Genomic DNA, 18025 nt, shown 5'->3' with positions numbered 1-18025 from the left:
CCCCACCATGGTATTGGTTATCATAACCACCACCACTTTGGTTCCAACCACGGTTTCCACCTTGATTCCAATTCCCCATTTGATTGGAGTTTGACCTCAAGTTTCCTACATTTCCCATTCTAGGAGCAAAATTCATAGCATTGACAGTTTCCATATTACTATCATGTTCATGGGAAGGGGGTTGAACTTCACAAGCATAGACACAATGAGAGGTATCATGATCATAGGTTTCATAATTAGAACAAAACATGCATCCTTGGGGCATTGTATTGTAAGAAGAGGGGGAGGAAGTATCCATACCATTGCCTCCCTTGGTTGAAGGGGAGGTATTACCATGAGGGTTGGACCTTTCTTTCATCAATTCATCCATTTGCTTGGTCATTTTGGAGATTTGGGTAGAGAGGTTGTTGATTGCGTTGGCTTGTTCCAATGCATAAACGCCCTTGCTAGAAGTAGCATCCCCTTCTCCTTCGTACCAATCATCATAGTGCTTTGCGGCTTCCTCTATAATACACTCCACTTCATGCTCTCCTTTGTTCATGATTGGACCACCGGCCGCGGCGTCTAGGCTTGTTCTTCCTTGAGGTGTGAGACCTCCATAGAAAGTGTGAATGAGTTGATACTTGGGTATCCCATGGTGTGGGCATTGACGTTGAAGCTCTTTGTATCGTTCCCATGCCGCACTTAGAGACTCACCACTCTTTTGGCGAAAACCTTGAATCAAAGACCGAGCCTCGGCGGTCTTCCTATGGTTATAAAACCTCCTCAAGAAAGCCGTAGTCACTTGGTCCCATGTCGTGAGAGAATTAGGGGGCACCTCCTTCTCTAGCCATTCTAGACCTCTCCCAATTAGTGAAAATGGAAACATTTTGAGGCGAATATATTCTTGAGTCACTCCATTGGCCTTTATTGTGTCACAATATTTCTCAAACTCTTTTAGGTGCTCATGAGGACTCTCAAACTTTCCACCCGAGAATTGTTTCCTCTCAATCAAGGCAATCAAATTAGGCTTGATCTCGAAATTGTTGGCTTGAGTAGTAGAAGTTAGGATCCCACTTTGCGCTCTAAAAGCTTCGGGGGCCCCAAGACGACTCAAAGGTGTATTCTCTCCCATTTTAGAACCTTCTTTACTCTCAAATTTATAGGTTGAGAAAGGGTTGATTTCTGAATTCGAAGATGATTTAGGGCTATCTAATTCTTCACTTGAGGGTGAAGAGGGTGGAGTATCTTCTAATTCTCTTACTCCTCTCGTTGGAGTGCGGGAATTTCTACTCCTTGCTCTTGCTTCTCTTCGAAGTAGGGACAAAGACCTCTCTAGCTCTGGATCGATGGGAATTAAAGATCTTGAGCGGGTTCGTCCTCTGTTCATACAACAAAGCTAAGAAGAACGTAAGCACTAACAAGTAACAAAAGTAGCAAACACTAACAAATAAAGGTGAGATAGTCTCAAACAAGCAATGAAATAGCAATGGAAACCGTCTCCCCGGCAACGGCGCCAATTTGACAAGGCAATAACCGTGTCGTTGAGCGACTACACCTAAGTCAAATGAATTTATAATGCTCTACCGACCTAATACGTGTATAGGGTAAATAGAGGGGTCGAACCACAAGGAGACATGCATAAACACCGCATTCACTACTTAAGACTTAAGCTATCTCGGGACAAGAAGTGTGAATAACTAAGAGATTAAACTAAGGATTAAGAAGGATTAAAGATCAATATAACTAAACACCAAGGGAAGTGGGTAGATGTAGATGTCACTTGATCATGCAATAACACGGAAGCAAAGCAATGGTAAACTAAGCATGCAAGAATATCGAAATAAAGCTCGATCTAACCGCCTTCCGGGGTTAATCGATTTCTCCTAACATAGCCTCTATGTTTCCACATTAGAACCATATATTAGAAGGTAAAAACAAAGAATTATCGATAGTAATGAATCTCAACTAAGTCAACTTCCGTTACTTGTTAGTAAAGACTCATCTTTGATCAACTAACAATGTGCACTTGCAAGAAAGACCAAAGAATATCAAGCATACAAAGACTTTAATCACCATTAACATAACCCCAACATCATAAGCATGAATCAATTAACAACTACACCATCCCCACACCCTTGGCTAGGTGACTACTCACAAATCATATTGAAGACAATATCAATCATCAAATCAATAAGCATCAACATGATCAATAAGCAAAGAAGGAAAATCAAAATAAGCAAACAAAACTAAATACAAAAGTAAAGAAAGAGAGTAAGAGATTGCTCATTAATTGAAGATGAAGGTCTACAAAGGATTGAACAAGCTCCTTCTTCAAAATCCAAGTTCATTAATGAAGAAAACCTCACTTTCTCTCTCTACCAATGAAGACTAACCCTAACCTAACCTAAAACCAAAACTAATTAGAGAGAAGAATAGATAGTTATTGAATTGTTCTTAATTACCCCAAAAAAATGGGTATTTATACTAAGCTAATAAAATAGAAAAAGAAAAGAAAATAAAATAAATTAAAAAGGAAAAGTAAAAAAAATAAACTAAAAATAAAAATAAAAGAAAGAAATAAGAAAAAGGGAAAAGAAAAGAAAGAAATAAAAAATAAAAGAAAAAGAAAATATTAAAACCCAAAATCTAATTCCCACAAAAACCAACAGATTTTTTTTCTTCTTCGACACTTCTTGGCTGCTTGAACTTCATCACCACTACACACCATCATCACCGCACATCGTCATCACAAATCAAAGATCAACGGCCATCACCAAGCTTCAATCGTTCGATCCTCATTAAAAATCATGTGCGAGGCTCGTGAAGCGGTTCGGTCGAACCATGGGTTGGTGCGGCCGAACTACGGGGTTGGTTCGGTCGAACCATTGGTATGTTCGACCACTCCTCTTCGATAAACAAAACCCACAAAGTCTCTGACTCGAAGTTTGGCCGAACATCTCAATGTGTTTGCTCGAACTTGATTGATTTTCAATTTGTTCTGATTTTTGCTATAATTGATGCTGGTGGTGGCTGCTCTGTTGCGCGGTGGTTGTGTTGCTGTTGGTGCGCAGAGAGGTGTATTGAGGTGGCTGGTGAATTCGGGGTGAAGCAGGGGCAGCGTGGTTATTGTTGATGTTGTGTTCGTTGTTGTTGCTGTTGTTGGTGGTTGAGAATGGTGGCGCGGCTGGTGGTAATTGGTGGTTGATTGTGGGCAGTTTGGGCAATTGCGGATTGGTTGGGGATTGGGGACTAGTGGCTGTTGGTTGTGGTCGTGTGAGGTGGTGAAAGCAGGGGGTAGCTGCTGTTGTGTGTGGTGGTGTTGCGGGGTTGCAGGCTGTGGTTGGTGCTGGTGTGTGTGGTTGTGTGGCTGGTCGAGGGAGCTGTTGTTGTGTTGGTTGCGCTGCTAGGTGGCTGCTAGGTGCGGTTTGTTTGTGTTGGTGCTGCTGCGGGGTGAAGCAGGGGCTGTTGTGGTGTGGTCAGGTTGTGTTGTTGTTGGTTGAGGGAGGCATCAGGGGAAAGGTTGGTGTGGTGAAGGTTAATGAAGAGATGGGGTGAAGGATAGGAGGCAACAGCTTGGGTTGATGTTGGTTCAGGGGTGAAATTGGTGGTGTTTGACTTGGACCTTGAACTCGAGCCTACACACAAACAAACCCGAGGATAAAAGTGTGAAACCGAGACAAATAAAATAAAATAAATAAAAAAGGAATAAAATGAAATAAAATAGAAAAAGAGAAGTAACACTAAACTAATAAAAATAAATAAAAGCTATACAAGCAAATAAAGTAAAATAAAATACGAAAATAAACGAAAATTAATAAAATAAAGAAAATAAACTAAAACGCTCGAACACTACCAAATAAACAAGAAACTTTATTAAAGAGAAAACAAGAGAAAGAAAGGGAAAATAAGATAAAATAAACACGAAAATGACTCTAAAACTACTCCCTAAGAGTGACATAAATGTCACTCATCACATATATATATATATATATATATAATTCTTGTGATCTCTTAATCTCTAACAAATTATTTGTCTATTCAAATTGTGGATATAAATTTCACGTAAATTTAAATCCTAATATCCTTCTTTTTTTATACATAAAATTACACAAAATTATAATTTTATTAAATTAGATCATACTCAAAATATTTTTGATTAATTTGCTATTGTTTGTTAAGGATAATGTTTTTATTAATTTTATGTAATTTATTCCCCTAATGAATATTTTGATAAGAACATTAAAAAAAATATACATGGATAAAAAAATATATAGTCTCATAAAATAAATCAATATATTTATTAGGAAGTGAACAATTGTTGTGAAATTGATCAGCAAATTGTAATTGTACAAAATTAAATCTATGCTTCTTATTTGTAACGACGGAAAAGTATTTAATGGAGTGAACTTTTCCTAAATTCAATTTTGAACGAAATTGTTGAACAAAGTTGGCTTTAATTGAGACATGAACATAATTACTGTAGACACCCATTTGTGTCTCCCCAAAACCAAACCCATTGATGAGTACCTTTCGCGTTGAATCATAATCGAATGAAGTGAAAATGTGGAAAGTTTAGTATTGCGGATAGTTTTAATTTCTTTTCTCTTCTCTCTGTTTTTGAAAACTTATTTTTAAGAAAACAGCCAATCCAGTTTTGTTGGTCCATGATATGGGTCCAATAGTAGTGGAGTTGGATGGGGCTTGACAAGAGCTTTCCAACGATATATTATAAGCCCAATTCCGATGAATATTGAGGAAGTTAAAGCCAATTTACTAAACTAGGCCCGGTTTGAGCCTTATATGCGGCCCAATGATCTAGGGGGGGCCTAATATAGATTTATCATTCCTAATGGTTTTAGTCTTCTAGATTCTTCTAGAAGGTTCTTTTCATTCCTAATTCAATTAGCATTGATAAATTGACTTTTGTTGACTTTTCAGAGTTGTAATTAAAATCAAAGAACGTTTTTTGAGGAAGATACGATTTTATCCTCCTGTACGGCAATTTTTATCTGATTTTAAGAAAACGCGTGAATTTCAGAATCAGCGCCAAACGCCGCTGTAGCGCCTGGCGCTACGCTTGGCGCCTGGCGCTAATGTTGGCGTCTGGCGCCAATAGCCAGCGTTGGCGCCAACATCGTTTTATGTGCGCCAGAACTCTGTTTTTGATATTTCATCTTTTTGGCTAATTTTCTCTATAAATAACGTCGTAAAAATCCGTTTTCATTCATCAACAATCATCAATTCTCTTTCATTTACCAACTCTCATCAAGATTCTCTTGATCTTTTCTCTCTCTCTTTTTCTAAACTAGCTTTTTCTAAAATATAAAAATTTCGCATTCATTAGACCTAGATACACCTAGCCATATTCGAAGTTGCCTTCGCCCTAGACGTGAAAGGTTTAATTTCTGAGGGTTTGGTCCCAAATCCCTATTTCAATTATTTGATTTAATTTTTGCTTATTATTTTCCTTGAAGTTACTAACGCGTGTGTTTTGTTATTAGAAAGAGGTACGAGGCATCAAAGTAAGTGCTTCAATGGTTTTATTGATATTATGATATAGAAATCATGTCTAGGTTGTTATTATGATTCCTAGTATCATGTTAGGATGCTTGATGTTTTGAATGACAACAATGATTCCTAGTATTATGTTTAGGGAAAAGGTTATAATATCAAATATGCTTATTATGATTCCTGTGATGCTTCCTATTTCTTCCTAATATTTATGATTGTTAGTATCATGTTAGGGCTAAAGCTTTGATTTTTATATGTTTAGTGACATGCTAGGGTTTGTTATTAATATTGTTAGTATCATGCCTAGGATCTTGCTATTATTATGCTTTAACATGATTCATGATTATTCTAATTATTATTTTGATTATGATTATTTTTATTGATAATTATTATTATGTTGCTTGATGATTTTATTTTTATTTCTTGATCACACCTTTTTATGCATGTTTAAAGGGAATTGATATTTGTAATCACGCTTAATAAGATAATTAGTAATCTTGTTTAGGGTTAATTTGATTATAATTCAAGTGATCGCCAATAATAGATTTATTTGTGCATTAAATTCAACCAACATAGATAAACAGGTTTAGGGATAATCCTATTGATTGTATGTTAGTCAAAAAGCGCACATGAATACGATCAGAATAAAGTAGAGGCCTATTATTAGGGCAGATTCAATCTCTTTTAGGTTGGATTTGTACCTTCATCCCCGAACCCTATTTGGTTCAAGACCTTATGGAGTTGACGATCTCTTGGATCGTTAAGAGGTGTAACCTTCACCTCGTGAACGGTTTACAAGTTCCTAAAAAACTTGTTGGCGACTTTTTTGCTCTATCTTCTTTCCCTTTGGACGCCACCGTACTTTAGTGTATGATCACAGTGGGGTTCAAGCTAGGGGATTAACGCTTGAAATATTCCCTACAATTACCTAGTAAAACGACCTTTGACACTGATCTTCCATGAATAGGATAAAAAAATCGGTAACTTGTTTCACAAGTTAAGGAAGAACACGTGTCACCATTATGATTGGTTAGAATTTTTTAATTTTAATTTTAACATATTTCTTGTAAAAAAAAGATATTATTTTAGGAAATTTTGACTTTTACTACCTGTGAGTTTCACTTTTGCTACCTGGAAAATTTTTTATTTTATTTTACTACCTATCAAATGCCATTTTGTTAAAAATTGCTACCAGTGCCAACTTCTGTTACTGTACTCCAACGGCTCTTTCCCATTCCCCTTCTATTTAATTGAATTGCATGAACCTAATTACTCCAAACTTCAAATTTTTCACAGCGATTTCTGAATCGATTTGAAGCGAATTGTGAAGCAAATTATTCACACAAACAATAAATTGGTGGGGGTTGTTGGTAATTAGTGGTGGATTTCGTCTGAAATTTAAGGTGAGTGGCTATAATTTTTCTTATTTATTTTTGTATGCGACACTTAGGGGAAGTTTGAATTGCAATTTCTATAAAAATTTGTGCTTGTTATTTAGTGTTTGGGAATGATACTGAATGTAAATTAGATTTGGAATTTGTTTAATTGGTTGTTGGAATTAATTAGGGTTCATGTTTGTTGAAATTAGGGGTTTTTAATTGGGATATGAATAATGGGTTAATTGAAGGTTATTTTTGTATTCAAAACCTATTTATGAATGTAATTATTGATAAATTTTGTGTAATTGCAGGCTATAATGTCAATGGCTAGGTTTTCTCCCTCAAAACAGAGGAAGTGTGACTGTGGGCTTCCTATGGGCAAGATGACATCATGGAAAAGAGAAAACCCTAGTAGAAAGTTCAAAGCTTGCAAATTGTATGATCCTAAGACACAAACAAGGGGATGTAAGTGCTTCGAGTGATTTGATGAGGAAGAAGGCATAGAGTGGCAACGCGATGTAATCAATCAACTTCTTTTGGACGAAAAATTGATGAAGGGAGAGATGAACACACTACAATCAGAACTTGAAGATTTAAAGGCCAAAGAAGGTGTTTGCTAACTGAGAATGACAACCTCCTACTGAAGTGCAAAGCTCTAAGTTGTGACAGAAGGAAGTACAACAAGGAAGGGCATCATATCTGTCTTGGTAGATGCACAACTGTAGTAGCAAGTGTCATGTGTCTTGTTTTAGTGATTGTTGTTGTTTTAGTTGTATGCAAATGAGATTAGGGTAGTCTTCTTTTTTAGTGGTTATGCATTTGTATGTATGAAGGAATGTATGAACCTATGAATGTAATCTCCTGAATTTTAATGAATTAAAGTTAAAATGTTGTTCCTTATCAATAAAATAGGCTTCACTTATTATAACAATATACAATGCTTTACTTATCATAGCAATATCATATCAATACACATTAGCAAAGAGTATGCAAAATATTATAGTGTTTCATTGCATAATTAGCACAACAGTGCATGCAAAAGACCAATTGTTAACATGGCACATGTGGCACATGAAAGTTTGACCTAACTACATGCTCCTTAGTTACATATTACAGTACACATGAAAGAGTCAAAAGTCTTGTTATTGTGATCAAGAAAAAAGAAAATAACTGGAGCCTAAGTCTTCTTTTTCTTCCCTTTCATTTCTTGGTTGTTGATTATTGTGGTACTGTTGTTGTTGATACCTGAGATGCTTGGGTGCAGGATACATGGTCTTGAGAGGTTGTCTGCAGGTTCTTTGGTGCAGATTGCTTGGGATTCTTAGTTGTAATGCTGTTTGGACTAGGAGTTCCACCAATCTGTGATACACCAAAAAAACAAAGAACACCAAGCATTAGAAAGTAAGCTAATTGCAATATAACAGGTTATTCAAATTAACAGAATATGCTTCATGTACACACCTTACTAGCAGCCTTTTGCTCCTTTTTCCTTCTTTGTTCCTTGTTCCAGTCATCTTGGAGAATAGGCTTCCCTGGAGGTGCTTTAGGAGTATGCAATGGTGGATTGCCACAAGTCTTTGAATAATAACTAGGTTGTCCACATTTACTGCACTTATCTGGTTCTTCTTACTCTTAGCACGTCTGTCAGGTTCTCCCTCACCTCTCTCTAGCTTCCTTTTTTTTTGGACTTTGGCCTTCCTGGCATGGCTCTTATTGCTGGAGGCAGTGGCTCTTTGAATTCATGCTTCTCCCAATACTTAGGCCCAGGTATGGGCTTCATAGGTTCTTAATATGCATATATATAAGTCTTCCTAGTTTAATACACATCAACATAGTCTTCAGGGTCCACTCTCATGTCTAATATGCATGCAAAGTCATGTACACATGGAATCCCAGTCAGCTGCCAATGGTAACATGTGCAAGTCCTCTTACCTAAGTCAACTAGCACAATATCACCATTTAGCCGCTCAACCTCATATGAGTCTCCTCTTGAGACTTGCATTATACAGTGCCTTAAAACCCTAGATCTCAATCCTTTTAAAAATATTTATCACATAAGACATTAGTTTCCCATCTAATTTCTGTACAGCCTCCCATTTATCATTGTGTCTCTTCATCATGTACCTTCATAACCACTCCATTTGAGTGAGTATTGGCTTGTCCCTAGCATCTCTTATGACAGCATTGAATGTCTCACATATATTATTCAGCAGCATATTTGATTTGCAGTCAGTGGGGAATGCATGTCTAGACCAATGCTAAGCAGGAATGTTATCTAAATACACATAGGCTTCTTTATAAAGGAACCTAATTGATTCCATTGCTATTTCAAAGTCAATCTACCAAAACAAACACAAAAAACACAAGGAATGAATGATTGATTCAACTAACTGTATGTGAAACTACCAAAGTCAAACCACAGGAAACTAATTGTAATACAAACCAAACTACCAATGCAAACCACAAATACAAACATACCAAATTTAATTCACCTAAATTTTTTCCAACATGAACATCAAAGTGTAGTACAAAAGAAAACAACAAAGTGACTCACAACTATTGTAGCCCTTACAGCACACCAGAACAGCTCTTTGAAGGTGGATCTTGTGAATTGAAGCTTAAAGTTAGCCCAAATATGCCTGACTCAGTACCTCTTCTCAGCCAAAGGTACTGCCAACTCAAATGCTTCAAGTAGACCCTGTTGTGCAATAAAACAAGTACATGTGTTAGATTAAACATAGTCAAAATGAGATAGGTAATAGAAAATGAGGTGTACATTAGTCAGAAACCACCTTTTGTCTATCAGACATGAAAGTCCAACCACCACCTTTACACATATCACCAAGGTCCTTTTTTAGACACTCCAAGAACCAGCACTGTAGACACCAAAATGTGTCTCCTCAAAAACCAAATCCAGTGATGAATATCTTTCACGTCATTGATTATCGAACAAAGCAAAAGTGTGAAAAGTCTAGTGATGCGGTTGTTTTTTTTTAAAAAAATACTTCTTTCTATTTTTGAAAATGTTCCTTTTAGTACCCTATTTATAGCCAGTCTAATTTAGTTTGGTCCATGATAAGGGTCCAATAATAGTGTAGTTGGATTGGGTTCGAAAAGAGTTTTCCAACGATATATTATAAGCCCAATTCCGATGAATGATGAGGAAGTAATGGTCATAATACTAAATTGGGCCCGAAATGAATTTTATACATGGCCCAATGATCTAGAGGAGGGCCTATTGATTATTTTTCCTAAAGTTAATAGGATTGATTTTAATCTTCTAGAATAATCTAGAAGGTTCTTTTAAATTCTAATAGTATTAGGATTGATAATTATATTTTAAAGAGTTTTATTTGGAATAAAATAAGTGTTTTATGATAAATTCAATTTTAATTTGATAAATGTGGAATTTGCTGCTTAATCATATTAAGAGAGAGGATTCCGCATGCAAAGCGCGTTTTGTCTTTTAATTAGCACCAAACGACAGAGTCTGTCGCCAGATGATAAAGTTTGTCGCCTGGCGCTAATGTCTGTCGCTTGGCGTTAATGTCTGTCGCCTGGCACTGGTGCCTGTCGTCTGGCGACAGATCGATGCCAGTTTTATTCCGTATAGAACTTGAAGTATTTTCTATTGTTTTTGGACTATTTTTCTATAAATAGAGTCCTAGACCTCCGTTTTCAAATCACTCACAATCATCTAATTCTATTCTTTCTCTCTCTAAAAGCTAGAAGCTTATTCTTTCTCCCTTTTACTAAGCCTTCCCTCTTACAAAATTCAATATGCATTAGTTCTAGACACACCTAGCCAAGTTCGAAGTTGCCTTCGCCCTAGACGTGAAAAGTTGATAATTTCTGAGGGTTTGGTCCCAAATCCTATTTCAATTCTTTGATTAGATTTACTATTTAATATTTTCTTTGAAGTTACTAACGTGTGTATTTTGTTATTAGAAAGAGATACGAGACATCCAAGTAAGTAATTTAATTGCTGTTATTTTGATACAGAAAAAATGCTTTAATTATTTTGATTCCTAGTATCATGTTAGGATGTCTTTATTGCTTCCTAGTATCATGTTTAGGGTATTAACTAAAATTTCTAATATCATGTATGTTTCTACTATCATGTTTAGGTTGTTTCCTATTCTTTCCTAATATCATGTTAGTATCATGTGATGGCTAAAGCTTTGATTCTTATTGTTTAGTGACATGCTAGGATTTGTTATTAATATTGTTAGAATCATGCCTAGGATCTTGCTAATATCATTATGCTTGATTGAATATTATGATGATGATGATGATGATTGTTATTATTGTTGCTTGATTATATTATTGTTATTGCTTGATCATGCCTTTTATGCACGTATAAAGGGAATTTGTACTTGTAATCACGCTTCATAAGATAATCAATAATCTCGTTTAGGCTAAATGATTAAAATTCAAGTGATCGCCAGTAATAGATTTGTTTGTGCATTAATATTCAACCAACATAGATTAAACGGGTTTAGGGTTAACTTATTGATTGTATGTTAGTCAGAAAGCGCACATGAATATGAGAAGAATAAAGTAGAGGCCTATTTTTAGGGCAGGTTCAATCTCTTTTAGGTTGGATTTGTATCTTCATCCCCAAATATCCAGTCATGGTTCCAGACCACTATGGAGTTAGTGATCTCATGGGTCGTGAAGGGGTGTAACCTTCGCCATGTGAATGGTTTACGAGTTCCTAAAACTTGTTGGCGACTCTTTTGCTCTAGCTTCCTTCCTTTGGACGCCACCATACTTAAGTGTATGATCATAGTGGGGCTCAAGTGTGGAATGCTTGAAATATTCTCTACAAGCACCAAGTGTCTTTATTCTCCACTTCATTTGTAGCCCAAGCTAATGGATAAATGTTGTTGTTTCCATGTTTGCCCACTTCCACTAGAATCTATCCTGGATAGGCTATCTTCATATGACACCCATCAACACCTATTAGAGGTCTGCAACCTTTAATAAACCCACTTCTCAATGGCTGAAGACAGATGTACATCCTCATAAACAATAATGGTCTTTCAGAACTTCTATGATCACCATCAACCACTACGCATACCCAGACCCAGGACTGTACTTGATTATAGCCTTTCCATAATCATACACTCTGGCACTCTGCAGTTGACCCATAAATCTTCAGCTTAGCCCTAGCCCTAGCAAGCCACCCTTTTGAATAAGTTATGCTAATCCCTAAGTCACTAAGCACCCTAGCCTGTAAAGTTTTGATTTTCCAGCTAGGATTGTGCCTCTATTCCTCAAGATACTTCTCAAAAATATACTCAGCATTCACCTTGGAGTTCATCTTACTCCTCATACACCTATGCTTGAGGATCAAAACCTTGATTTTCCAGGCACTGCTGTTGTGCAGCCTTCTAGCAAGCACCTTAAAGGAGCACTTCTTCACCTTCTCACCACACTTGCAACTCCCTGGCATATTGCTTCTCTTAGAATTCCACTGACAATTACGTCTTCTTTTGCAGTATGTTGTTATTTTGTCACCCTTATTGTGCAGATAGTAATACTCATATCTGTTCTCTATTGCATGTGTCCTCAAAGCCTTCCTTAGAATGGTGTTGTTAGTGAACTGCAACTTGTTCACAAGCACAACTGGTTTCTTGAAATCAGTGTCATCATGAAATCAGGGACTATGATCTTCATCATCATCTGATCCATTTAAACTTTAAGCTCATTTCATTCAGAGCCCTCATCCTTCAAATCAGGTTCCTTACAACCAATGTCCTTAACCAATTGCTTCACCTTCTCCTCCCTTTGCACAGCTAACTCCTTTTAATCTTCATCCCCATGCCTGAAAATCTCCAAACTCCTATTTACTTCACCTAAAATGCCTTGTTAAGTTTCCCTATCACCCTCATCATCATCACTGTTCCTCTTCTTCTTTAGGCTCCCAGTCTATCTCTGGATCAGACTCATTTGATCTAGATGACCCAAACCCTGATGCATCCTCATCATCCAATTGCAGAGCCCTCTTTGCCTTCCTAGTTCCTTTTTCTTTACCCCTACAAAGCCTCACACCAGAACTCCCATCTTCTTCAGTCACCTTATCCTTTCCCTTATCACCAGATTTAGAAAACCTAGGGCTTCTCCTCACCAAGTTCTCTTTAAATATCTCTTTTGTTTCAGGTATTTGAGATAGTCTTGGGCTCCTTCTCACTACAATTTCTGTATGTGTTTTTTGATTTTTTTTGGGTTTCAGGTGGGCTGGCAGTAACAATTTCTTTCTGCTATGTTTGTTGTGATTTTGTTTGGGTTTGAGATGGGCTGGTAGTAACACTTGACTTTTGATGTGTTTGTGGAGGTTTTGTTTAGGTTGGGTTAGATGTAGATTTAGTGTGGCCAGAAGCATGTGTAGTTGACTTAGAACTACTTTCATTCAAGTTGGGTTCCAGCTGGTTTGAGGTGGGGTTATTGTCTTCAACTAAAATTCTTTGGGGGTCTAGACTAGGGGGAGGGTCATCAGAAATTGTGCAAAAGAGCTCTAAATACCCATCTATATGCTTGGCTTCTATAAAGCCTTGTATAACCTCATCACTTTCTATCTTTCTTTTACCTATAATCCAAGTCTCACCCTTCTCTTTGTACCACGGTACATATATGTTAGATTCAGCTCTTCCCCTCTCCTTAAACCATTAAGCACGTAAATACCTAAAATACCCTACTGTTAACCGATTCAAAGGGACATCCCTTCTCAAATGAGTGAACCCAACTTCATACACTTGGTACTCCACTCCCCTTCGACTTTTATACACAAAACCCCCAAATATTCTCATCTTAATATCAACCACATCAACATTATCATCATCATCAGCCATGTCTTTAATCTACAGTGCAGTAACATTAAACAAATCAAACATTATTTACTTCTTAAAGCAGCACATAAATCAATTCAATTAATTAAAAAAGGTCAATTGCAAACACCCATACCCTACCTTACCACATGACTATAATTGCATCAATTTTTAATTAGTAAATTGCATAACATGCAAAGGACACTAAACTAGGGTTCACTGCAGATTCTCCCAAAATACCCCAAATTACATACTAAATAGCAGAATTACCACCATTTGTGGACCACTTTAAGTAGATAGGGTTTCGTACCTAGTAGTCAACCGCTGTCAGTAGAAACACCCGGTAGTCCTCCCCTGCTTCGCTGTATCACTCAAAAACTTCCATGCAAGCACCTTCAACCTCTAAATTGCATACAAGATGTGATAAGGAAAGATGGGGATGGTGACAAATGAGAGAGAAATATTTGTGGTTAAAAAAAAAAGCTTTAATGGAGTAAATTTTGGTCGTTGAGTGAATTCAATGGAGTGAGAAAGAGAGTAATTAGGTTGGCAGGGGTAGATTCATGGAGAGAGAAGAAGATAAGGGAGGTTATTTAACTAACTGGGCCCATAAACGTCTACCGTAACAAAAAAACGTTAACTGTTATCAATTTTTAACAAAATTGCATTTGATAGGTAGTAAAATAAAATAAAACATTTCCCAGGAAGCAAAAGTCAAAATTTCCATTATTTTTTTTTAAAAAAAACTCCCTCCCCCTCCAACCCACTTTCTCGTTCAGCACCCCTTTAGCTTGAAACCTCTTCACCAACCACCCCACACCCACTAGCAACAGACCCTTCTCTGGCCACCACACCCTAACCAAAGCTTCTCTAAATTCTTTATTTCACCAATCACCGTCGTTGTCCAATATCGCAATCCCACCACATTAGACCCATCTAATGCCATCAAACTCCGGCAATTTGAAATCTAAACCACTAAATCATTCCCAGAGAAAAACTTCAACCTCGACAAATTAATAATATACAGCGTATTACACGCCTTGGCAATTGCAAAGAGAGAAAATTTGGTAATTCTAGGACACTGACTCAAATCTAGTCTAAGGGTTGAAATTTGTGAGTAACAAGTAAATATTAAATGTAAATGTTCCAAACGAAGAGTAGTACTATGCTGCCCAAATTCAATTAAATTAAACATTTTACGTTATAATGAGCATGATTTACTGTCTTGCTAGTTGTTGTTGTTGAGATAATCGAGGATTTTAAATACGAGTTATTCAATAACTAGATCGAACAAGTTTGTAGTTGAAGCTGAGTTTCTGGCATTGTTAAACTCTGTTTCTTCATTTTGGAGCTTTAATGGCGGAAATTAGCATAAATTTCAAGGGCTTAATTAAATTAAGAGTGATACAATTTATGCTTAAGTACCTGAAATGAGAGTTAGCAGGCTGGTGGGGACAGGGTGGGTGGCTAGAGAGAGGATTTCGACTGCTGAGGTTGGGTGGGGCAGTGGTGGGGTAACTGGTGATAGATGGGGACTGGGGTATTTTGTTTGTGTTCTTTTAAAAAAAATTAAAATCAATTTTATTAATGAGAAAATTGTTTAAGAAAAAAACTACCAATTACAAATCAACACGTGTCATTCTTAATCTATAGAACAAGTTACCAACCTGTTACATCCTATTTATGGAAGATCAGTATCAAAGGTCGTTTTATTAGGGAACAATCAAAAGGTCGTTTTATTTTTGGAAGACCAAGCAAAGGTCGTATTATTCTTGACAATTTTTTCAATTAAAAATAAAAAAGTAAATTAATTTAATGACTTGATTAAGCTACCTAAATCACAAAAATTTGTTTTAATCATGAAATTAATTAATAAAACCTAAAAAGGTTTATTAAAAATTTTAACAATGTAAATGATTTATAAAGATATAATACCTCCTCATCCAATAGAATCATCAAGCGAGAAACTCGTACTTTGATTTTTCAATTATTTTTGCTCGGATTTAATTCTCTAATCAAGTTATATCTGTATGTAAAAACAAAATTCAGTAAACAAAACATAAACATACAATCATTAAGTATCCCAAATAAACACAATGTAAGTAAATATCACAAATATATATTTAAACATGGATTTAAAAATTAAGCTAACAATTACCCATCTATTGATGACCTAATAAATTTGACATAATAATACTGACACAAAATTCGCTTTATTTGGTTTTATATTGATACGAATTTTTGTTGGTTTCGTATGATGCGTCAATTTATAATGGTAATTTAATTATAATAAACACTATCAAAATTTATCTTATAATGGTAGATATATAAATCATATTGTAAACCATAAAAATTCAAACCTACAATATACAAATAAAGAGGTAGAAAATATACGGAAACAATGAATTTGTTAATATTTTGTGGGTAAACACTCTCCTCTTGATTCCTCTCTCCAAAGGGTAAGGGTTTTGATATTTGTTTATAGTATGGGGTCTTGTCGGCTGTAGACACCCATTTGTGTCTCCCCAAAACCAAACCCAGTGATGAGTACCTTTCACGTCGAATCATAATCGAATGAAGCGAAAGTGTGGAAAGTTTAGTGTTGCGGATAGTTTTAATTTCTTTTCTTTTCTCTCTGTTTTTTGAAAACTTATTTTAAGAAAACAGCCAATCCAGTTTGGTTAGTCCATGATATGGGTCCAATAGTAGTGTAGTTGGATGGGGCTTGCAAAGATCTTTCCAACGATATATTATAAGCCCAATTCCGATGAATGTTGAGGAAGTTATGGCCAATTTACTAAACTGGGCCCGGTTTGAGCCTTATATGCGGCCCAATGATCTAGGGGAGGGCCTAATACGGATTTATCATTCCTAATGCAATTAGGAATGGTTTTAGTCTTCTAGATTCTTCTAGAAGGTTCTTTTCATTCCTAATTCAATTAGCATTGATAAATTGACTTCTGACTTTTCAGAGTTTTAATTAAAATCAAATAGCATTTTTGAGGAAATTATATGATTTTATCCTCCGGTACGGCAAATTTATCTGATTTTCAAAAACGCGTTAAAATCAGGCTTGGCGCCTGACCCCTGGCTTTGGCGCCTGGAACCAGGCCTGGCGCTAGTGTTGGCGTCTGGCGTCAGTTAGCCAGAGTTGGCGCCAACTCTGTTTTTTGTGCGTCAGACTCTGTTTTGTTTATTTTATCTTTTTGGCTAATTTTCTCTATAAATATCATATTAAAAACTCCGTTTTCATTCACCAATTTTCACCAATTCTCATCATTCACGAGTTCTCACCTACAATCAATTCTCATTCGCAATCATTAATTCTCTAATTCTCTCTTAATCATTCATCTCTTCTCTTTCTCTTTTCTAAACTTTGTTTTCACATACAAAATTCCGCATTCACAAGATCTAGACACACCTAGCCAAATTCGAAGTTGCCTTCGCCCTAGACGTGAAAGGTTTAATTTCTGAGGGTTTGATCCCAAATCTCTCTTTCGATTATTTAATTTAATTGTTTTGTTTATTATTTTCCTTGAAGTTACTAACGTGTGTATTTTGTTATTAGAAAGAGGTACGAGGCATCAAAGTAAGTTCTTTAATGGTTTTAATTGATATTATGATGTAGAAATTATGTTTACATTGTTATTATGATATTCCTAGTATCATGTCTAGGGTAATTTTAATATTAAATATGATTGTTACAATGCTTCCTTTGTTCTCCCTAATGTTTATTCATGTTAGTATCATGTTAGGGTTAAAGATTTGATTTTTATTGCTTAGTGACATGCTAGGGTTTGTTATTAATCTTGTTAGTATCATGCCTAGGATCTTGCTATGTTTATTATGCTTTAACATGAACATGATTATGATTATAATTGTTATAATTTATGATGATTATGAATATTATTATTATTACTATTTTGATGATGATTATTTTATTTATGATGATATTATCATTATTATAATTATTATTATCGTTATTATGATTATTATGTTGATATTTATTTTTATTGCTTGATCACGCCTTTTTATGTATGTTTAAAGGGAATTTTGGTACTTGTAATCACGTTTATATAAGATATTTAATAATCTTGTTTAGGGTTAATTGTGTTTATAATTCAAGTGATCGCCAATAATAGTTTATTTGTGCATTAAATTCAACCAACATAGATTAAACAGGTTTAGGGTTAATCTATTGATTGCATGTTAATTAAAAAGCGCACATGAATACGATCGAATAAAGTAGAGGCCTATTATTAGGGCAGGTTCAATCTCTTTTAGGTTGGATTTGTACCATCATCCCCGAACCCTTATTTGGTT

The 18025-nt window shown here is 35.8% G+C and overlaps 1 non-coding gene across 1 annotated transcript; it reads left to right on the top strand.

Moving 5' to 3' along the window:
• Positions 1 to 629: 629 nt before the first annotated feature.
• LOC145557048 (small nucleolar RNA R71) lies at positions 630 to 735 on the top strand. Its single transcript, XR_014092128.1, has one exon. It is a non-coding gene; the product is annotated as a small nucleolar RNA R71 (small nucleolar RNA).
• The last annotated feature ends 17290 nt before the right edge of the window (positions 736 to 18025 follow it).

The sequence above is a fragment of the Chenopodium album genome, chromosome 8 (genome assembly GCF_948465745.1).
Source record: "Chenopodium album chromosome 8, dcCheAlbu1.1, whole genome shotgun sequence".
In the NCBI taxonomy this organism is placed as follows: Eukaryota; Viridiplantae; Streptophyta; class Magnoliopsida; order Caryophyllales; family Amaranthaceae; genus Chenopodium; species Chenopodium album.
The sequence above is the reverse complement of the archived record's forward strand: the minus strand, read 5'-3'. Positions and strand labels throughout refer to the sequence as shown.